The following is a 24,182-nucleotide window of genomic DNA, read 5'->3' as shown; positions in this document are numbered from 1 at the left end:
CATGTCTCTCCCTCTAGAATGGTGGGATCATACTCCCACACCAGTTACTGGTGTGGGGGTATGATTCCAAGGTGTTTGACACCAAACACGACATGTTTCCGTGCAGCCAGTCCAAAGTTAGCATTTACCATTTGGTTATAATGCACTTAAGAGTATATGGTCAGGCTGCACTACAAACAGCATCAGAGAACGTTCTCCGAATGCTGCAGAGGGGCTCTGCTCATGCAGGGGCACCCTCTCACATAAGAACCAAGCACTCTGCCTTCAGGATTGATAAGGCCTGCCATAGGAGTGACTTATAGTTTTATATGTGTGTATATATGTAATGATATAGGTAACCTATATCACAGTAAGGGGTGCATGCACCACCTTACCCAGGCTGCAGTAGCAGACCTGTGGTGTCATTTTGGGTGGCTTTCCAGGGGTGGCATAATACAAGCTTCAGCCCCTGGTAGGCATCTGGCGTACCTACGACCTGGGTACATAGTATACCATATACTAGGGACTTAGAAGGGCACCTCAGATCCAATCTGTAATGTACCTAAAGTTCATGGAATCATTTTAGGGTGGAAGCAGCTAGGCTGGGGCCCTGAATAGCAGGATCCCAGCCAGACTAAAGTCTAAAAACAGTGAAACACCAGCAAAAAGTGGGGGTATATATGTGAAGCAGATCCTACTCTCCTACACAACCCCCCCCCCCCAACGCAGGGACATTAAACTAACCTTGACCAGTTTAGTCTTCATGTTCTAAGTGGAAATATCTGGAGGGTCCATCTGCATTGGCATGGTTACTCCCAGGTCTATGTTCCACTGTATAGTCCATCCCCTGTAGGGAAATGGAACATCTGAGCAGTTTGGGATTTTCACCCTTCATCTGTTTTAGCCATAAGAGGGGCTTATGATCTGTCTGAACAATGAAGTGAGTACCAAACAAGTATGGCCTCAACTTCTTCAGAGCCCAAACCACAGCAAAGGCCTCCCTCTCAATGGCTGACCAACGTTTCTCTCTGGGGGTCTACCTTCTGCTTATGAAAGCTACTGGTTGATCCTGACCTTCATCATTCAACTGTGACAGTACAGCCCCTACTCCCAACTCAGATGCATCTGTTTGGACAATTAACTTTTTGGAGTAGTCAGGACTTTGCAGAATGGGGGCAGTGCACATGGCCTGCTTCAGGTCATCAAATGCCTTTTGACAGCTAACTGTCCACAGAACCTTTTTGGGCAATTTCTTAGAGGTTAAGTCATTCAGGGGGGTCACTATTGATCCATACCCCTTCACAAATCTTCTCTAGTACCCAGTCAGGCCTAAGAAGGCTCTCACCTGAGTCTGGGTAGTTGGAGCGACCCAGTCCATTATGGTCTGGATTTTGCTCTGCAATGGTTAAACCTGGCCTCCACTTATAAGGTGTCCCAGGTATACAACCTGACCCTGCCCTATCTGGCACTTAGTAGCCTTGATAGTTAGGCCTGGTTTTTGCAGGGCCTCCAAAACATTCCTCAGGTGGATCAGGTGATCCTCCCAGGTGGAGCTAAAGACAGCAATATTATCTAGATATGCTGTACTATAGTCTTCCAGGCCTGTAAGGACTTGATTCACCAACTTTTGGAAAGTGACAGGTGCATTCTTACAACCAAAGGGCATTACCACAAATTGATTGTACTCACCAGGGGTAGAAAATGCTGTCTTTTGCTTTGCATCATCAGCTAGTCTGATCTGCCAGTAGCCAGCTGTCAGGTCAAATGTGCTTAGAAACTTGTCTGAGGCCAACGTATCTATTAGCTCTTCTGCCCTGGGGATGGGATGGGCATCAGTCCTAGTGATTGCATTGAGACCCCTGTAATCCACACAAAACCTCATCTCTCTCTTGCCATCTTTGGTGTGAGGTTTAGGTACCAGGACTACTGGACAAGCCCAAGGGCTATCTGAGGGTTCAATAACTCCCAAATCCAACATCTTTTGGACTTCTGTCCTTATACAGTCTCTGACATGGTCAAGTTGCCTGTAGATCTTATTCTTCACAGGCAGACTGTTGTCAGTGTCCACTTCATGAGTGCACCAGGTGGTCTGACTTGGAGTCAGAGAAAACATATTTCTGTACTGACTGAGAAGCTTTCTGCAGTCCGTTTGCTGCTGGTCAGTGAGGATGCCTGCCAAGGCTACACCATCTACTGACCCATCATCAGGGTTGTGAGAAGGCAGGTCAGGGAGTGGGTCACTCTCTTCCTCCTGTCCTTCATCAGTAGCCATGAGCAAGCCCATGTCTGCCCTGTCAACATATGGTTTTAGTCTGTTGACATGAAGTACCCTGTGGGGACTCCTAGGGGTTTCAAGGTCTACCAAGTAGGTGACCTCCCCTTTCTGTTCAACAATTGTATGGGGGCCACTCCATTTATCCTGGAGGGCTGCTGGGGCCACAGGCTCCAACACCCACACTTTCTGTCCTGGCTGGTAAACAGTCAGTACAGCCTTTTGGTCATGACAGGCTTTTTGTAGTTCCTGGCTAGCCTCAAGGTTTTTGGTTGCCTTTTTCATATACTCAGCCATCCTGGAGCGGAGACTAAGTTCATAGTCCACTATGTCTTGTTTAGGGGGATTAAGAGGTAACTCCCATCCCTCCTTCACAAGACACAAAGGACCCCTAACAGGATGGCCAAACAAAAGTTCAAAAGGGCTGTAACCAACCCTCTTTTGTGGCACCTCCCTGTATGTAAATATAAGGCAGAGCAAGAGTATGTCCCATCTTCGCCTAAGCTTTTCTGGGAGTCCTTTAATCATGCCCTTTAAGGTTTTGTAATTTTTCAACTAATCCATTGCATTGTGGGTGATAGGGTGTGGTGAAATTGTAGTTCATTCCACACTCCTTTGACATAGCAGTCAAGTAACTAGACATGAAGTTTGCAACCCTGTCAGATACTACCTCCTTAGGTAAGCCCACTCTTGAGAATACACCCAAGAGAGCTCTTGCCACCACAGGTGCTATAGTGGTCCTTAGGGGAATTGCTTCTGGGTACCTGGTGGCATGGTCCACCACCACCAGTATAAAACTGAGCCCAGATGCTGTCTGAGGATCCATGAGGCCAACAATGTCAATCCCAACCCTCTCAAAGGGAACCACCACCACAGGTAGTGGTATCAGGGGGGCCTTTGTGGTTCCACCTGCCTTGCCACTGGCTTGGCAGGTCACACAGGAGCGACAAAACTCCTTAGTGTCTTCAGACATGTGGGGCCAGTGAAAGTGAGGGGCAATTCTGTCCCAAGTCTTGTTCTAGCCCAGGTGTCCTGCTAGGAGAATATCATGGGCTAGTGTCAATAGGAAGCCCCTAAACTTCAGACGTATAACCAACCTCCTGGATGCACCAGGCTTGGGGTCTCTACTCTCTGAGCAAAGGAGTCCATCATCCCAATATATCTTATGGGTGCCACTAGCATTCCCAGCAGCCTCATTAGCAGCTTTCTTTCTGAGGGGTTCAAGAGAGGGGCAGGTTTTCTGCTCCTGGCTCAGATCAGACCTGGAAGGGCCCCCTGTCCCCAAGAACTCAACCTGGTCAGGTTCAAGCTCCTCTGGGACAGTTCCTACTTCAGGCTCAAGTTCATCTCCCTGAGGAGACTTATCTGCATTCTGGGTCAGTGGGAAGGCACAGCCTTAACCCTACTGCTCCTCCTCTTGGGAGGCACCTGGTCCATTATTCCAGAATACAGGGCCTGTCCAGTGTTAGACATTTTGGCCTGTGACCTAGTCACAGCAAAGACATGACCAGGAATCTCCAACATTTCTGCATGTGTCCTGAGCTCCACTTCAGCCCAAGCTGATGATTCTAGATCATTGCCACGCAAGCACTGTACTGGTAGGTCTGCACTTACCACAACCTTCTTAAGGCCAGTTACCCCTCCCCAGGAGAAGTTATCAACTGCCAGAGAATGGTCTGTCCTGACATTGCTAGCATTGGTCATTTGGTACATTTCACTAAGTATAATCTGCCCAGGATCCACAAGATCTTTTGTCACCATTGTGACACTTGCTGGTGTGTCCCTGAATGCCAAAGCCTCTCTTCCATTTATCAAAGGCTGTTGTCTGTATTTGCCCAGATTACTGGGGTTCACAAAGGGGGATATATCCATGCCCCCATCACAGACTAGAACAGCCTGCGTTGGAACTCTGACTAGGCCAGAGCCCAATTCAGAACCCAGGGTCAACCCTACTATACCCTTATTCTGAACATTTCCACCACCAATTGTAGCTATACTAGGAGGAACAGTTGCCTTAGGGGCAATGGTGGCTGGAGTAGATTCTTTGGACTTGGTGCAGTCACGAGTCCAGTAAGTTTTCTACTTGCAGATTTTTCATCATGATTTCTTTTGGCCTTTTCCCTTGTTAGACTGTGAATCCCCACCTGAAGAAAAATGTTGGGGGCCTTGTGAAGACTTCTGGTATTTACCCTTCTCCCCACCCTTGTCAGAGTTTTTAGGATCTTGCTTCTTGGGTTCACGACCTTGGTTCTGTACCTTCTGCCTCACCCTGGTTCTGACCCACTTGTCTGCCTTCTTTCCCATTCTTGGGGAGAGGTCAGATCTGAGTCTACCAGCTTCTGGTGCAACAGCTGATTCTGGCAATTATTAAGGATCTGCTCCCTCATAATTAAATTGTACAATCCATGAAAGTCATGCACTTTGCTGCCAGGTAACCAACCTTCCAGAGCCTTAGTATCACAATCTACAAAGTCTACCCAGACTTGATGCTGTGGCTTTTGGGTATCCCTGAACATTAACCTGTATTGCTCAGTGGTTAGGCCAACCCCATCAATTAAGGCACTCTTCAGACTGTTGTAATCATCTGCCTCCTCCTCTCTAATAGTGAGGAGCGTATCTCTACCTTTGTCTGCAAAGGAGAGCCATAAGATTGCTGCCCACTGCTCCTGGGGGACCCTTTGAACTTTACAGGCCCTTTCCAGTGCAGTTATCCATTTTTGGATGTCATCTACACTCTGGTAGGGAGGGACAATCTTATCCAGGTTTCTATGGTCATAAGACCTCTCCCTATCTCTAGGGATGTTGCTGCCACCATGGGACTCTAGTCCCATCTTTTGTATAGCTCTGTAGAGCTCTAGGGCCTCCCTATGTAGGGCTACCTGCTTTCTTCTGATTTCAAGCTGAGCTTCCTCATACTTGAGCAGTCTCTCCCTTCTCTCCGGAGAGGTTTCCCTCCTATGAGAGGAGATTGAGGTTGAGTTAGAATGGTTAGACTCCCTGGAGGAAGATATTGAACTTCTAGGCCCACCACCAACTCTCCCAGGAGGGACAAAGAGGGGTCCATTGTGGTCCTCTCTATCACCTTATAGGGGAATTGGATTGTCCAGGTCCAGATCATTGTCATCTGCCTGGCCAGATTCAGAGGTCAGATCTTGGGGAGTTGCACCCCTAGGCCTTTCCTCATGAGCTGTCCCACCCCCTCTTCCTAACCCTTCAGATCCTGAGGATCTGCTGAGGTCATCCAGCCTGAGTACCTCTATGAGATGCTGGGTGGTTGGACTTTTGCCTGTCTTCAGTTTCCTAGTTGTATATAATGCTCTCAGTTCCATGAATGGGAGGTTATCATACTGGGAATCTTGAAGCCCATTGGCTTCAGGCAAGGACCTACGGGTTCCTGGCCTTGAAGACATTACTAGTGTGGTGTGGTGTATTGCACTACCTACTCTAGTGTGGCCTACTAAACTCTCTTGAATTGCAGAAAGGGTGTGCTAGCCCTTAACACACAACTCTAAGTTCAGTAGAACATACTGTATTCTAAAGCTTGTATTATATGTACCTAGGGTACCTTTAGTGGTTTTCAGTTAGTCACTCAATTGAGATTATCTGGTAAAACAATAGCAAGCTGGAATCCCACACGCTGCACACCAATGTGAGAAGTTGGCCTGGAATATGCTGTCCACTAGGTATAATGGGTACCCTGTACCCGTCCAAACAACCCCTTATTGGTTATAGGTTAAAGACAACCTTTTTTTAAAGCTATCCTAGTGGTAGCTATGGAGAGCAGCCTTCAGGCTAAGTCTTGAAGGAATGTAAAGCAGCTTGTTTTACCAGTGTATAATCTATTGAGTTCCTACATGAAAGATATTCACATCAGGTATATATATAAAATATATGTATTTATTATTAAACACACCCTCCTAGTCTCTTTATGAGACTAGAGGTCAAAACACATAAGTTACACTTCAATAATCACAGTAAAATAGCACAAATACACGTCAGGCCCTAGGGACGAGCCAAACCATATACTAAAATAGAGGTATAAGCACCACAACTTAACTAGACACACGACCTAGAGCCTGTAGAATCCCTCAGACCCCAAGGAACCACCCAAGGTAGTGACACAGGGGACCCACGGGGGCCGTGTGTAGTGTGTGAACACAGCTGCGAGCTCCCATTAGCTTCTATGGGGAAAGTTGCGGTTAAATTTTTAAAGATCAGGGACACTGAGAGATGAGTCACGACCAAACCCTTTTGGACTTAGGAAGTTCTAGGGCTAACACCCACGGGAGCACTGGAGTACTTGTGTTACCTCACCCAGGGAAGCCGGGTGCATAGGTGTCTTTTGGTGCCGAGTCGCGTCGTCGATTTCAATGGGAGCTGGTGAAGAAGTGCTGCTGCCGTGAAGATGCGAAGTGTCCGAAGAGATCCAAGCCTGGATCGAAGATGAGAAGAACCTGAAAGCAGAGGGGACAGAGTCTGGGTCACTAGTCGGTGACCAGGAAGGCGATGAGCAGATGCCCACCGATGTCAGGTGATTTCAGGTGAAAGAGATGAAGGTTGACTCCTCAGCCACAAGAACCAGGAGGCATCGAGGACAACCAGGAGCTGGATTCAAGCTGTCCCACAAACTATGTCGAGTGCTGCAGTGTCGGTGCCCGGATTGGACACAACAAGCCTTGGCAACAGCAACCCACGCAGAAACAAGAAAGATGCTTCGATGCAGACCAGCAAGGTCTGTGGGACTCACCACTTGGTAGGGAGTCATGGCACATTTGTTGCAACCAGGGAAACCAAGGATATTCAAAGTTACCCGCTCAGGGACCCACCAGTCAACAGTCCAAGGGTTGCAAAGGGACCTCGAGGTGTGGTAAATATTTCGTTACCGGTACTATTTTTTATGCGGTAAAGTCTATTAAGAATAACTCAGTAAATATAAGAGGCAGAATCCGTGGTATTAGAGGTTTTAAAAGGCTTTATTCCTATATAAAAGGAAGACAATTCGAATTGTGGGCCTTCTATTCCATCACCACGAAAGTTCAGGAAGGAAGGGAGCATACATTATTGACAGGTAAGCAGTTTTATAGAAAATACATTACAGTGAAACAGATGCAAGAGGCGTGACAGCTGATAATTCAGATAAACTGTACATACGTAACTAATAGAGGCGTAAACATGAGTGTAACTAAAATACGTCATTAAACATGATGTCACAAGTGGGTGGATCCATAAAAGAATCCTGCAATGTCAGCAGAAATGTTTGGCAAAGATGCGCAAGCAGCCGCATGACGTGTGATTGACGTGCAACTAGAGGGTGAAGGGGACTTGACATTTAGCTCTACGTGTGGAGACAGAAGTCTGGGGTTATGTCAACCTAATCCCAAATCATATCTAATATCCTATGTTTAAAGAACTGTGTTATCCAAAAGGAGAGGTCTCTTAGGATAGAATCTTATTCTATACTGACTATACTGACTGTTAGTGCGTGTACAAGCGTCTAAGTGTCTACACTAGATGCGAGGGGGGTAGGAATATTCCATGGTAACGGGGCTATGAATTACTTGCATGAGGACAGCGAGGCCTGGCCCCTTTGCACGGTAGCTGGAGGAATGTTTACCTAAACTACTAGACAGGAATGCATCGGATGAGGAGCGAAGGAGATAATCTCGAAGGTGAAATACAGTTTTTGGCAGGCGACAGGCTGGATCAGGCACCGTTAGCCGCGCAAGGAGTAAGACAAAGTTCATGGTCACAGATGCAGGCTCAGACTGGAGCTTTCAAAGGCAGAAGGCAGGAAAAGGCTTGATGACAGAATTCGGGCCTACTCGCCTGAATCTGTGAAATGTGGAAAGTGAACCACATAAAGTTGGTGGCCTTTCATACTTAGGAATGGAATATCTGACCCATTCATGGCGGATCTGAAAGAGGACATGTTGACGGTGGACGCACATATGTTTGCGTCTTCAGAACTGGAGCAGGAGGGAACATACATGTACTTATAGCATGCACATGGAGCCGTTGGGGTCTACGATAGGGGACATAACTGATCACAAAATTCATATTTCCTCATTCCCTCCTTGTCCCCTTCGGACCCTTAGGAGATATCGATCTTCATCAATCCATCGATCTGTTCATATAGCATCATTTGTTCTTCTTTCTTCTTCCGGGATCTCGAACGAAAACTTGGATGTGGGATACACGAGGTGGCACACAGACCACAAATCGCTGGCCCACATTGTAGACATAAGCAGCAACTGAATAGTATGAGGAGGCCAATACCTAGGAAGGATAATATTCTCCATCCCCAGGCTGACAACACGCCCCAGAACCAACCGGACCAAGTCCAGGTGCCTGGACTCTGGTGTATCTGGCTTACAATCTTATGAAGGCGAGTTATGGCCTTATATACTGACGGCGAATTTTCTGGTATGAAAATGCAACAACTTGATCCGATGACCCTACAAGCTCCGCCCCTATCGGCCAGGATGACGTCAAGAACAAGACGATTTTGAAGCACAACAATCCGCATAGCAGACTGCTCTTCTGTTAAATTGCCTAAGGCGGAAATAGTTTCGTTCACTACTGCTTCAAGGATTCTGGTTAATCTACGTATCAGCTTACTATTAGTGACTGTACCTATATAGGGAAAGAAACCTTTATTGAAATCTGTGTATTTTTCCCATGCTGTTTCAGTGTAATCGACAATTGGGAGATCTCTCTGCTGTCTATTGTGTACTAAATGGGTATTTCTATGATAATCAGGAGGAGCTAGGAAAACAGGTGGCAGAAGGAATGCTATGTAACAGGTACCATCCCAATCTAAAGGTAGACATATATATGCGGTCTGGCCACATATGAAGTAGGAATGATGGGAAGCTCTAAATGTAGACTTGCCTTGATCACTGAATTTTATTACAGTGGTGCATTTACTATGACCCATGTGTATGGAACCATTCTTTCTTATACATAATTCCCCTTTTACTGGGAATACTGACATGGCGGGCAAGATTGGTGTAGCTTCAGATTCAACGTTCAGGATCATGAGGTTAAGTGTAAAGTTACCTAATCCATATACTTCATTTTCTAGATCAGTTCCTGTTCTTTTGGGAAGTCCCTCCTTGTTAGGGTAGCAGACTTTAAGCAAAACTAGGTTCAGGTTTCCCCATACCCAGTTGTCTTGATAAACTGCGGAATTTGAATCTAGGGTATTAATCAAACTAAACCATGCTCCACAGGAGCCATTGTGTGTGAACGGATAGGGAAAGAGGGGCAAAACTCCCTTATAGTTCTGATAGGGAGGGAGTCGGCCACATATCCAACAATTTGTGGCATTGCTGGTTTGATGGGAATGATGTAGCATACTAATGAATGTGTTGTTGCGCAGCGCAAATCTATAAGACAATTCATGTGGAGGAAATTCGCTAAAAGAATGTTCTGCAGTTATATTATAAGCACGCTTAGGAATAGGGTAATACATGTGCAATAGGATGCTGACAATGATGATCAGAAGACTTAGGAAAAACAAAATTAATAATGTTACTGTGCAGTGACTACGAAATGATTTACAATACGCATGCTTTTTGAGCTGCATCTGATGATTTCTTTCTCTATTCCGGTCTAGAGGATACATGTCAGGGACAAATTCAACCGATTCACCTTGGAGAGGACTTAAACAATCAAATTGTCTGACTTACTAGACCTCAATTTTAGTTTATAAATTTCTGAGTTCGATTGCTCAACCAAGGGGAGCTTTGAGTCTGTTTGTGAGGGAATACAGGGTTGAGTATCTACACCGGGTGGTAGTCCATAAAATTTCTTGATATGACTCGAGTGCAACCACCCTTTCCTTCCCTCGATTTTCACGGCTGTCCTTGTGGTGAGTAGAACCAACTTCGGTGACTTCCACCTAGGATCCAGTTGGGTCTTCCGGTCAAAGTTCCTGACCAGCACCAGGTCACCAGGAACCACGTCATGGGGCTTCACCTCAGTATTATCGGGAAAAGCTGCGGATACCTGTGAACGACAAGATTGTAGTGCAGACATCAAGGAAGCCAGGTAATCTGTCAGCATATTACAGTCAACGTCAGTGATTTTACGAGGTATAGGCGTCCCCCACATATTTGGTGGTCTACCGAAGATCACCTCATACGGGGATAGCCCTGTTCGAGAATGTGCTACCATTCTCATGTAAAAGAGCGCAACTGGTAAGGCTACTATCCAATCGACTCCTTTTTCTCTACATATTTTGGACAATCTAATTTTCAAAGTTTGATTATGGCGTTCTACGAGACTTGCTGCCTCGGGATGTCGGACACAGTGAAATTTCCATTGATAGCCTAATAGAAGGGAAACGTGTTTCATTAGTTCGGATGAGAACGGCTGGCCGTTATCTGAGTAGACAACACGTGGTAAACCGTACCGTGGGAAGTAGTCGGGGCAGTGTAATCTGAAACCGGGTATGCTTCTGTCCAACGGGAAAGAGCACAGACAACTACGAGAACATATTTGAATCCTCGACATCGTTCCATCTGGATATAATCCATCTGGAGGACTTCAAAAGCATGATCGGGAGTTTGAAATCCACCCTGTTCTACGGGGATGCTTTTACCTGGATTAAACTGACAACATATCATACAGGTACGAACCTTTTGTTTAGCTGCGGCTCGCAAGTGTTTGTTGAACCAAATGTGTTGAATACTGTCTAGCATAGCTTTTTCTCCTAGGTGCGCTGGACTATGTATTGTGTTAATGATGACTTGGACCATAGAGTCGGGAAGAAACCATATAGATTTTTCCTTCGTCATCCATCCTTGATCTGTTTGGATCCCTCCTAATTCAGTCCATTTCTTTATTTCTTCTGGTGTAGCATGTGTCTGTATGTCAATTACATCAAGGGCGGGATCCTTTACTGTCATGCAATGTGTTGGTGTCGGAACTATTGTCTTTGTCATGTCAGTTGTGTGAGTCTGATTCTGAGCAGTCTGTTTAGCTGTTCTGTCAGCTAGGTCATTACCCTGAGAAATAATATCGGTAACTTTTGTATGGGCTTTGCATTTCATAATCGATATTGCAGTAGGTAGATGAATCGCGTCTAATAGGGCTTGAATGAGGGGTCCGTGTTGGATGTGGGCACCGTGAGAAGTTAAATAACCTCTCTCTCGCCACAGTACACCGAAGTCATGGACGACTCCGAATGCATAACGTGAATCTGTGTATATGTTGACTTTTTTATTTTTGGCTTGGATACAGGCTTGTGTCAGAGCGATGAGCTCTGCTGCTTGAGCTGACAAAGTGTTAATACGATTTGTTTCAATGACTTCAGTGTCTGTTGTGACTGCGTAAGCGGCCACTAGCTCTCCTGTACTTGCTCTCATACATGACCCATCTACATACAATGTCAAGTCTGGATCTGACAAAGGGATATCTGTCAAGTCTTGTCTGGGTTTCGTCGTGATAGTAATAACTTCGACACAATCATGTGCCAATGGATCTGTTCCGCCCACTGGTAACAGTGTGGCAGGATTTAACGTATTACAACGTCTGATTTCTATATGTGGCTGAAACAATGTTAATTCGTAACCGGTGAGTCTCGCTATAGTCAAGTGTTGTGTCTGTGTGCGGTTCAAAAGAACCTCTACTGCGTGTGGTACTTGTACTGTCAATTGATGTCCTAACACTATGGCATCGCTTTGTCTGATTGCTAAAGCTGTTGCTGCCACCGATTTCAGGCACGCAGGAAGAGCCTGAGCTACTGGATCTAATGTACTAGAGAAATAAGCACATGGTTTGTGTGATCCTGCTTGTTCCTGAGTGAGTACTGACAAAGCAGTACCTTCGCGTTCTGTAACGAAGAGTGTAAACTGTTTACTGTAACATGGTGTTGCTAGGACAGGTGCTTGGCATAAAGCTTTTTTTAAGCTTTCAAAGGCGTGTGTATGTTCTTGAGTCCAAGGGAGGACAGTCGATGTGGCTGCCTCCTGCGTTGTCAACTGGATGAGTGGTTTTGCTAGAAATGCATATTGAGGGATCCACTGCCTACAGTATGAAGTGAGGCCTATAAAAGCCCGTACCTCCTTTTGTGTCTTGGGTGGTGGCATGTTAGCAATTAACTGGATGCGGTCGGATGTAAGCTGCCTTCCCTCCTTGGACAGCGAGTGCCCAAGGTAAACAACTCGCTGGACACAGAATTGCAGCTTAGAAGGGGACACCTTGTGCCCCTTGTCGGCCAGAAATTTCAAAACCGTCAGTGACGCTTTTTCACATTCAGGTTCGCTTCGAGCGGTGATCAGCAGATCATCGACATATTGAAGCAAGGCAGTGTTAACTGGCATGTGGATACTGTCAAGTTCTCGTTTCAGTGCTTGGCTATAGATGCTGGGGCTTTCTGTAAATCCTTGAGGTGCGCGTGTGAATTTAAAACTTCGTCCATTTAAACTGAATCCGAACAAATATTGACTTTCCGGATCGATTGGGACACTAAAGAAAGCATTCTTGAGATCAATTACAGTGAAAAACGTTGCTTCTGAGTCAATAGCTGTGAGTAATGAAGAGATATCTGGGACCACAGGGTATTGTGGCACAATACATTTATTTAATTCGCGCAGATCAATAACTAATCGATATACTGGTGGAGCTTTTGGATCCGTTCTTTTAAGAATCGGAATTATCGGAGAATTACATACATTTGAGTCAGTTTCGACAACCACTCCTTGTGCAATGAGCTCGTCAATGATTTGCAGTAAAGCCACAACAGCATCGGGTGGTAACTTGTATTGTCGTATTCGTGCTAGTATTACTCCTGTTTTTAGTGTGACACGATATGGTGTAATATTCATGCAACCAACATCAGTGGGGCCTTGTGCCCATAAATGTGTAGGTAAATTCTGCAGTCGGTGATCCATGTCTCTGGATACGTAGTGACCTTTAAAGTCACGTAAAAATAGTCGTACTCCTTCCGGAGAACAACATATTATAGCTCCTAGAGCTTTCAATGTTTTTATACCTAACAAGTTTTCTGGACATGATTTAGTAAGCAATAAATCTGTAGTACGTGTCAATGGACCGACTGTAAGTGGAAGAGGTTGTGTTACGTCATTAATTATAGGTTTTCCTGAGAATCCAAGGGAAATATTCTGTGAGCCTGAGAGGGGTGCCCCTGGAACTTCACTACGTCTTATAGTTGTTCTGCTTGCCCCTGTATCAAGTAAAAACTTTCTGTCTTCCCCTAATAATTCGCTATGTACATAAGGTCCCTCTTGGTCTACAGGAACCTCTATAAGGGGTAAGCCAACTTCCCTCTCTAGGCTATCTCATGAGTATCGCTGATAATCGGGATAATCTGCTTGTGCATACTGATACATCTGTTGTGTCGTTGCTTGTGTTGCAGCAATAGGCTGCGCTTGTGGTGGTGCTACGATCTGTTGTGGAGCTGCCTGTTGCGGAGCTAGTTGTTGCAGAGCTAACCTAGGTTGTGCATGCTGAGGAATTTGTTGTTGATTCTGATCCTGTCTAGGTGGACGTGGTCTCTCCTGAGTTCTACCTGTAGCAATATTATGTTTCAGGACTGGACAATCGTGTATATAATGACCTGGTTGTTTACAATAGTTGCATGTCCCTTTCGCAGGGCCTGCGGAATCACCCTTTTGATGACCATCGGCTGGAACTGACTGTGCAACAAGCATTTTCATTTTTGTATCTTTCATACGTCTTTGTTCGTGTTCTTGTTCTTCTCTAATTCTATTGTGGTGATATTGTAACATCTGTAGCATCTGTGATGGGGTATTACCTTGCCAGGTACTTTCGAATTTCAATACTCTATTCTTGACTTGTATCAGAGAATTTTCAACTAATTTTGTCACAAACAGATGTGGGTAAGACTCACTACTGGCTTTTATGCCACTATTTATACCAAAACATTTTTCAAATCGGGAATAGAAATCACTAGTGTCTTCGTCTGGCTTTTGTTTACAGGCTGAGATTGCACCCCAGTCTTCCTTTTTCGTAGTTAATAAACGTGGCAGTACCTGTATTAGTAATCCTGCTAGTGCTGTAGTCTTTTCCCCAAGTCCTGCTCCTGCAGCTCGGGCCCTTTCTTCGTTTTCTAATGCTGTCCAATCTATCTTTTGGTCTCCCACCTCCCATTCTTTTTCTTTGAGTTTTTCATAAACACCGGCGGGTAATAGGACTTTTAATATTTTCATAATGTCGGGGTAGGTATACTCTCCCATGAGTAACATGTCTTTTATCTCACGGTGGAAACCTGCTGGGTCCTTGTCATGGCTGGGTACTACTTTCTTCATTTCTAATAATTCTAATTTAGTTATAGGCGTGTACACAAACACGCGTGTGAAATTATCACCGGCACCTCTAATTGGGTGCACTTCGCGTAACGGGTTCTGTCTATCTATGTGATACATTTTTCTTCCCATAATGGGAACTGAAACGTGTTCTGGGCATACGAAATTTAAATATTGGTTTCGGGATTCTAGAATTTCCTTAATCAAATCAGTACCTGACCCTCTCCATATATTCGTGAGTAGTTCTGTCAATATGTCAGGTAAGGGTCCTGGATCGGAGTGTTGGCTTTTATATAATATAAGGAGGTGTTGAATCATGTATATACTAGCTAAACGCTGTTCATATGGGTCTAGATTCAGAAACGTGTGTGTAAGTACATCATCATTGTATTCGCCGGGACTGTCAGCCCATTGTACTGCTGACCTGGCTAATTCTTGTTCGTCCATGGAATCGAGCATGTGGTACCCCCCTCGATCTCGGAGTAATTTATCAGCGGCTTGGAATAAGTGTTCAGGGGATTTTGTATTTAGCATAGGGTTTGGAAAATGTCTATTATATTCTGGACGTATTGGACGTACCGGATCATTAAAACCTCTGGTATTATTATGGGGTCTTCCTCTACCTACATAAGCTATCGTTTCTACTTGCTCTGACTCTTGCTCCTCCTCCTCTCTGTTTAGGTTAGCGGCGTCTACCTCTAATCTTTCTTCGTGTATTCGTTCTACTTCTTTGCGGATCTTTCGGTACATGGCGACTATACATAACTGTTTATCATGTCTCCCTTCTGATACATTCTGGCCCCAAGTGACAAGTTTTTGCATTTCTTCCGGATTTACCCCAGGCCGGTCTTGATTTCTGATTACACAGTTAATGAGGAAACGTAACAGTTGTCCCTGTACCTCCGCTTTCTGGTACTCCATGGCTCTGCTAATACTTTCAGGACCTCGCCCTGACTGGACAAAGTGATACATATTTTCTAAATGTGTAGTCATTCCTGGTAGCTTCGTTAAATATATTGCAGCTCGTCGAATACGTAATGATGACAGCAGCATTTCGTCCCGTTTACCGGGCACAGGATCATATCTACAATCTACTAGAAGTTCCTTAAGCATGTCGGGAGTTGCTAGTTTGGGCGTACGTTGGTGTGCTAATTCTCTAAGGGAAAATTTATTTCCTCTGGGTGGCGTAGAAAAAATGTCTGTCGAACCTCCTGTAGCACCGTCTGGGGTGCTGGACGTGAAAGGATTTGTTGAAGGTGAGACAGAGATTGTAGATGCGGGAAAAACTGTAGAGACGGACGGGCCTGTTGGAACTTGTGTAGGAGTTTGTAGTTGAGGGGGTACAGACGTATGCTCTTGGTGTTGGACACCATCGGCAAGCGGTGTGGGTGGTATGGCATTAGCATACTCGGGAGCTGCGTCATCTAAATAGGAGGAAAGAAAAACGTCCTTTGCTGTTTTGGGATGTGATTTGGGATGTGCTTTTATCAGAAACAATGGAGGTGGCAAGTCTTTTGGTATTTCCGGAGTAGCCTTAGGTAACCCTTCGGCCAGGAGAGGATACATACCATTCATAAGGGCGTTTCTTTGTCTATCTACTTGTTCTGATTTTACTCGGGTACCTTCCTCAATTAACAGATTCTCTCGGACTTTATTCGAATTCTCCTTACCCTTATCTTCCTGTCTGAGTGCTTTTTCTGTACGTCTATATGATTCTTTACGCCATAATTCAATGGCATCTTTCTGTGACTGTCTGGCTTTCTTTTTCCATAATTCTTCTTCTACTCTCATGATGCAATCTGCATCCCAGGTCCCCGCTGCGGGCCATCTCTGACTCTCTGGTAATTCTTTGGTGTAATCCACCCATAAATCAAGAAATAATACGGCATCTAGGCCATGCTTATGATACATAAAGTATCCTGGAGTGTCCCTAGGTGGAATGGGAACGGCTTCTTCGAGTACACCTTTTCTAGTTTTGATCTGTCTTAGTTTCGAAAAGAGCGGCATTTTTAGACCTTATTACTAGAACACACTTTATACGATGAACACAATAATGAACAGTCATTCACACCACAATATATAGAACGTATAAAAACATTTTAACATTTACCAGTTTTAACGAACAATGATAACTAATAGAAAACTAGTTACTGACATAATACTGACACTAGATAATACTTATTTATATGCAAAACATACTATATATACTGCTAAACAGTACAGATACACTGCTAAAACAGTGCAGACCGGATTTGTGTACCCAAACCCGTCTTGACCGGCACAGACTATGTGCACGTAAAATGCCTCCCCGGTAATGGTACTCACCGGGTAGCTCGGAACGGAAGGCCTCGGAACGGAACTGAAACTGGACCGGACTGGACTCGACTCGACTGGACTCGGAACTTCGGAACCTGGCGGGACTCTGTATACCTCGGATCTTGCTCTCTCAGCTAGGCTCTGGTCGGGATACTTCGCACTTCTCACCGCCTCGTCTGGGTGTTGATCGCAGCCTCAGTCGTCCCCGCTTGGCCGGAGGGAGATACAGGAAATCCTGCAGGTACGCGTTTTTGTCCGTTCAGCTGTGGCAGGAGACCGGGCCTGCAACGCACCGCCGGCGCGTGAGATGAGAAAGTGTCCCTGTTCGGGGGCCAATTTATGTGGTAAATATTTCGTTACCGGTACTATTTTTTATGCGGTAAAGTCTATTAAGAATAACTCAGTAAATATAAGAGGCAGAATCCGTGGTATTAGAGGTTTTAAAAGGCTTTATTCCTATATAAAAGGAAGACAATTCGAATTGTGGGCCTTCTATTCCATCACCACGAAAGTTCAGGAAGGAAGGGAGCATACATTATTGACAGGTATGCAGTTTTATAGAAAATACATTACAGTGAAACAGATGCAAGAGGCGTGACAGCTGATAATTCAGATAAACTGTACATACGTAACTAATAGAGGCGTAAACATGGGTGTAACTAAAATACGTCATTAAACATGATGTCACAAGTGGGTGGATCCATAAAAGAATCCTGCAATGTCAGCAGAAATGTTTGGCAAAGATGCGCACGCAGCCGCATGACGTGTGATTGACGTGCAACTAGAGGGTGAAGGGGACTTGACATTTAGCTCTACGTGTGGAGACAGAAGTCTGGGGTTATGTCAACCTAATCCCAAATCATATCTAATATCCTATGTTTAAAGAACTGTGTTATCCAAAAGGAGAGGTCTCTTAGGATAGAATCTTATTCTATACTGACTATACTGACTGTTAGTGCGTGTACAAGCGTCTAAGTGTCTACACTAGATGCGAGGGGGGTAGGAATATTCCATGGTAACGGGGCTATGAATTACTTGCATGAGGACAGCGAGGCCTGGCCCCTTTGCACGGTAGCTGGAGGAATGTTTACCTAAACTACTAGACAGGAATGCATCGGATGAGGAGCGAAGGAGATAATCTCGAAGGTGAAATACAGTTTTTGGCAGGCGACAGGCTGGATCAGGCACCGTTAGCCGCGCAAGGAGTAAGACAAAGTTCATGGTCACAGATGCAGGCTCAGACTGGAGCTTTCAAAGGCAGAAGGCAGGAAAAGGCTTGATGACAGAATTCGGGCCTACTCGCCTGAATCTGTGAAATGTGGAAAGTGAACCACATAAAGTCGGTGGCCTTTCATACTTAGGAATGGAATATCTGACCCATTCATGGCGGATCTGAAAGAGGACATGTTGACGGTGGACGCACATATGTTTGCGTCTTCAGAACTGGAGCAGGAGGGAACATACATGTACTTATAGCATGCACATGGAGCCGTTGGGGTCTACAATAGGGGACATAACTGATCACAAAATTCATATTTCCTCAGAGGCGAAACACAAAATGGTAGCCCACGGGTCACTCGAAGTGACCAGGCTTCATTGGATTCAGTGCTCGAGGTAGGGGCTACAAATCAGCCTGAGTACGACTTCAGGAGATGTCGAGAAGTCAATGCACTTACAAAAGTGCACGGTGACCAGGAGTTCCGGTTCCATGCTACTCACAAGGGCTGCAGGTCTCAGCTTTGCTGGGGACTCGGGTCGGCCTGTGAGATGTCTGGAAATCCTCTTCCTGGGCTGCAAATACTTCGAAGTCCGGCGGGAGCTTTGGAAATGCAGACCAGCAAATTGCTTCATTGGTGCCTGCCAAGCAGGGGAGTCACTCATTGACCCCAAGGGAGATTTCTTCAGTCCTCTGGTCTTTAGCAGAGCATTGAAGGTCCAGGATTCAGCTTCAGAGTTTCGTCCAGGGTAATCTAAAGTTCTGGGTACAGAGGTTCCTTACTTATACCTAAGGAAGGGGTCGGACTAGCTCTGGGGCCCCACCTATGGGAGGGTTTGGAAAGAGGGGTGGCTACACCCATTTCCTTTGTCCAGTTTCACACCAGAGCAGGGGCTGGAAGCCCTTGAACCAGTTTGAGCTGGACTATGCACAGGGACACCAAATGTGCCCCCAGTGCAGCAATTCAAATCACTCAGAGAGTGTTCCCACCCTGCCCCAATACACATAAGCCTGTCTGGGAGGTGGTTACACCTTCCTGTGACAGGAAACCTATTGTCCAGGCCTTCCCTGCCGGAGTTTCGGTCAGCAGCAGGAGGCCAAACCCATGTCTGTGGCTGCAGCATCCATTTTGTGATGCCAGGCTTCTATTAAGTTTCTACCGGGTAACCCAGTACTGCCATGTCTCTCCCTCTAGAAGGGTGGGATCATACTCCCACACCAGTTACTGGTGTGGGGGTATGATTCCAAGGTGTTTGACACAAAACACAACATGTTTCCGTGCAGCCAGTCCAATGTTAGCATTTACCGTTCGGTTATAATGCACTTAAGAGTATATGGCCAGGCTGCACTACAAACTGCATCAGAGAAGGGTCTCCGAACGCTGCAGAGGGGCTCTGCTCATGTAGGGGCATCCTCCCTCTCACATAAGAACCAAGTACTCTGCCTTCAGGATTGATAAGGCCTGCCATAGGAGTGACTTATAGTTTTATATGTGTGTATATTAACCCTGGGCGTAGTGGGCTACGTGGAGCATTACGGAGTGGGGGAAAATCTACACCCACCCGCACACTCCGCGTAACCCCACTAAGCGCCACCCGCCTCCCTCCCGCCCTCATTTTAAAATTACTTAGAACCTTACAAATAAAGAAAATTACTTACCTGAGCTGTCGCGTCCCGGGGCTCCATCTTCCTGCTTCCTGGCTAGCTTCTTCCTCACGAATGCGCATGCGTGGTTGCCCACGAATGCGCATGTGCGGGTGCCTGTGCATGCTCATTTGTGAGGAAGAAGCTAGCCAGGAAGCAGGAAGATGGAGCCCCGGGACGTGGCAGCTCGGGTAAGTAATTTTCTTTATTTGTAAGGTTCTAAGTAATTTTAAAATGAGGGCGGGAGGGAGGCGGGTGGCGGGCAACTCTGCTCCGCCATGGTGTGTGGGTAGTCTGCCTGCTATGCCTGCTTTGCGAAGCGCGAAGTAGGCAGCACTACGCACACTCCGTGGGCGGAGCGAAGCACTGCCCCCACCCTTAGTTTATATATGTGGTGATATAGGTAACCTATATCACAGTAAGGGGTGCATGCACCACCTTACCCAGGCTGCAGTAGCAGACCTGTGGTGTCATCTTGGGTGGCTTTCCAGGGGTGGCATAATACATGCTTCAGCCCCTGGTAGGCCTCTGGGGTACCTATGCCCTGGGTACATAGTATACCATATACTAGGGACTTATAAGGGCACCTCAGATCCAATCTGTAATGTACCTAAGGTACATGGAATCATTTTGGAGAGGAAGCAACTAGGCTGGGGCCCTGAATAGCAGTATTCAAGCCAGAGTAAAGTCGAAAAACAGTGAAACACCAGCAAAAAGTGGGGTATACATGTGAAGCAGATCCTACTCTTCTACACTTTTGCCATAGGCCTGCAAGCTTGTGGCTTAGTCTGGCAATAGGCCTTTCAGCCGTATGCCCAGAGTTAATCATGGGTGCATGAAACAACTATTTCTGGTGTCTGTTGAATTTAAACATCATTTAGGGCATGGATGGCATTGGATTGAATTGCAAAATGTGCATTTTTGGGGGTATTTCACTTTTTTGGTGTGTGTTAAAAAAATGCCTTTGTTGGATGTGTGTGTGTGTGGTGTGGTTGTTGTGTATCTTGCAAACCTTGTTTATCCCTGTGGATTTTCGTTTTTGCATTTTTGCATTCAAGCTGTACTGTGTAGCATGCCTCCTTTGTCTGGCCATATAGGCCTGCTTGAGTTCATTGTTTTCCAGGCCTCCTGCTTGTTGTGAGTGTTAGTGACCATGTGGCTTGTGGCCATTTTGTGGTGGTAGTTTAGTAGTGTGCTGCTTTTGCCATATAGGCCTGCATGTCTTTCCTTTGTTCATCTTGGCCTAGGCATCTTGTTGTTGTAGGCCTGGCCATTTGGCTGGTGGCCATTTGAAGCCAGGCAATGTGCTTTTGCCATAGGCCTGCGTTGTCTGCCTTCCCTTTCTTGTTGTTGTGGGTGGCCTGGCCAAGTTACTGGCGGCCATTTTGTGGAGCCAGCGAGTGTGCTTTTGCCATAGGCCTGCAAGCTTGTGGCCTAGTCTGCCAATAGGCCTTTCATCCAGTAGGCCTAGAGCTACTCATGGGTGCATGAAACAACTGTCTCTGTGGTGACCATTTGAATTTAAACATGTGTGTGTGTTGTGTGGTTGTTGCGTAACCTTTTTTAGCCCTTGGCTTTTTGGTTTTGCATTTTTGCATTAGAGCTGTGTTGTTTAGCATGCCTCCTTTGTCTGGCCATATAGGCCTACTTTAGTCCATTGTTTTCCAGGCCTCCTGCTTGTTGTGACTGTGAGTGACCATGTAGCTTTTGGCCATTTTGTGGTGGTACTTTGGTAGTGAGCTTCTTTTGCCATATAGGCCTGCATGTCTTTCCTTTGTTCCACTTGGCTTACTGCTTCCATCCCCTTTGCCAGTTGCAGCTCCCTGAATGACGTGATGCGCAAATTATTGCAAACAGGTTCCACTTCCATTACATTTGTATTTTTGTTTTTGTTCTTCTTCTTTCCTATCCTTCCTGAATTTACACAGCATACCATGAAAGCCCTTGTTGTCAAAGTCTCACAAATGGCTACACTGTTATGATTTTTTTAATAAAGTAAACCGAGTTAATAAAATTTAATAACATAACCCTAACAAGTGTGACCACCAAACACCAAGTTACATATTATATGTGTTTGTTTGTACTAGTAGTAATTGAACCACAACCAAAAATGCATCATTTCACTGATGTTCTTTGGGGCTTCTTTGCTTTTAGGTGCACAAAAAGACTGAAGAGGAGGTGTCATCATCATCACCCATTGTACTGCCAGAGAGAAGTCCTGGTGCGCACGACGTCACGTGATGTGTGATTACAGACATCTCTGCAACTTGTGCACCTGCGTCCTGCTGACATCGGAAAAAGATGGCCCCAAAGAAAGGTAATAGGTCCTCCAGTACCAAGAAAGTTGCGAGTGAGAAGAAGGAACAGAAGAAGGAAGTGGCACTCCAACTTACCAAACTGATGTGCTGCCCAATATGTTTTTTGGGAAACAAAAAATTACGCCTGCATCAGCAGTGTCCGGGGGACCAAGCTGGGAGCAGCACCTCCGCATCAGCAGGCCCACCCCACCAGCACAGGCCCAAGCCCATGAGTGTCACAGAGGTAGCCAGTCTACTTGTGCCAATACCAACAAGCAGTGAAGTTGAAATGTCAGTATCGCAAAGTAGTACCCAATCAACGCAGCTGGAAACTCAGCAGATAAGTGGGCAACAACAGCCGGAACAACAGCTGGAACAACAGCCGCAACAACAGTCACAACAACAGCAGCAACAACAGCCCACAATAGTAGGTGTTCCTCCCGAAGTTGGGGCAGGTCACGAAATTGAGCTTCCTGCAGACAAAGAAGAGCAAGCTACTCTTTCAGAAGATCCATTATCTTCCATATCCCCAACAAGAATAAGGAGGGTTAGTCCATCAACATTTGCTTCAACCCCCCTTCTGTGATCTAGATTCCACTTGGAACCCACCAGCTCAGGCTGAGAGTGAGGCACGCCACGCGACAAGGCTAAGGAAAAGGAAGGTTCCTGAAAGCCTTATAGTTATGGAGGAAGATGTAGATGAGGAGGATGATGACGAGCCAGTCATCATGAAGATCACTCCTGCCCCAGTGGAGATGGAGACCGACATTATTATTACCCCATCCCAAATTGCTGTGAGGGATGTGGTACGGATACTGCCAACACAGGTAACACCAACATGACATCCAGCTTCCATATTTGCATTTTCAAAGGCCCAGCAGCGACCACTATCCAGCTCAACCACCACCTCAGTAGGTTGTGGTACTGTAACTGCACAGAGTCAAATTCCAGGCACACCCTCCATTTCATCTGGCATTGCAAGTGGCACTTCCAGCAGCACAAGAAAGTTCACCTCCCCAGTTTGGAACTTCTTTTCGGTCAGTAGAAAGGAGGACAACATTACTATATGCTCAATTTGTCGACATACTGTTAATCGGGGTAAGCTTGGTACAAACTAGAGTACCGGAGGCCAAATAACTCATCTGAAAAAACACCACATGATCCAGTGGGAGGCACACCTACTTACAGTACAAAAAAGTAAAACTCCACCCATTGCTATTGGTGGGGATGAAGAAGTAGAAGAAGATATGATAGCGGTGGAAGGTGAACAAGAGGGAGACATTTTCTCTGGTACACAAAGTAGACCTGTCCCCAGCAGTGTAGTGGTACCGCCCACATCCTCAGCAACATCTCAGTGGCACTGTAGTAAGGGTCAGGCTGAGACACCAAGGCAACAGAGTACTGCAATGAAAAAAAGTGCGTCGTTAAGCCTAACTGGGTTCAAGAAGTCACCTGAATCAGCTGCACCAGAAAGGAAAAAAATCCAGCCTACCATTGTCAGCATGCTTAGGTCGGAGGGGCAGTATAAACGCAACCACCCAATCACACGTTTGTGCAATGCGAAGCTGGCTAAAATGTTAGCACTGGACCTTCTCCCTTTTTCTTTTGTGGAAGGGGTGGGTTTTCTTGAATTTGTGACAGCCATCTGCCCAAAATAAAAGGTTCCCAGCCGGTGCTATTTCACCAGAGTTGCTGTTCCAGCACTAAATCACGATATGCTGGAATTTCTTAGACAAGCTTTGCAGAGGGCTGTTCACAATATCCCCCTGACAACAGACATGTGGACCAGTTGCCAAGCCACTGATTACAAGTGCATCACTGTACACTGGATCTCTTTTGTGAGGGTTAGAGAAAAGATATCCCTGCTGAGATTTTTAATGCAACTTGGAAACATGCAACTGTAGCCACAATCGCCATGAAGAAATCTCGTACTGCTGCAAACATTTTGGAAGAGGTTAACAACAAGGTCTTTGAATGGTTGCACCCAAGAGGGCTTAACATTGGTTTTGTTGCCACGGATAATGGCAGAAATATAGTTCAGGCCATGCAGGATGGTGGCTATTTCAGGGTCCTGTGTTTGGTACACTGCATTATTGTTCAAGACTTTCTGAAAAATGAAGCCCGAGTCAGCAACTTACTGACCATCTGCAAAAGAATATGCACAC

This window comes from Triturus cristatus, chromosome 2_2 (assembly GCF_964204655.1).
Source record: "Triturus cristatus chromosome 2_2, aTriCri1.1, whole genome shotgun sequence".
Lineage (NCBI taxonomy): Eukaryota > Metazoa > Chordata > Amphibia > Caudata > Salamandridae > Triturus > Triturus cristatus.
This window is presented reverse-complemented; position numbering follows the sequence as displayed.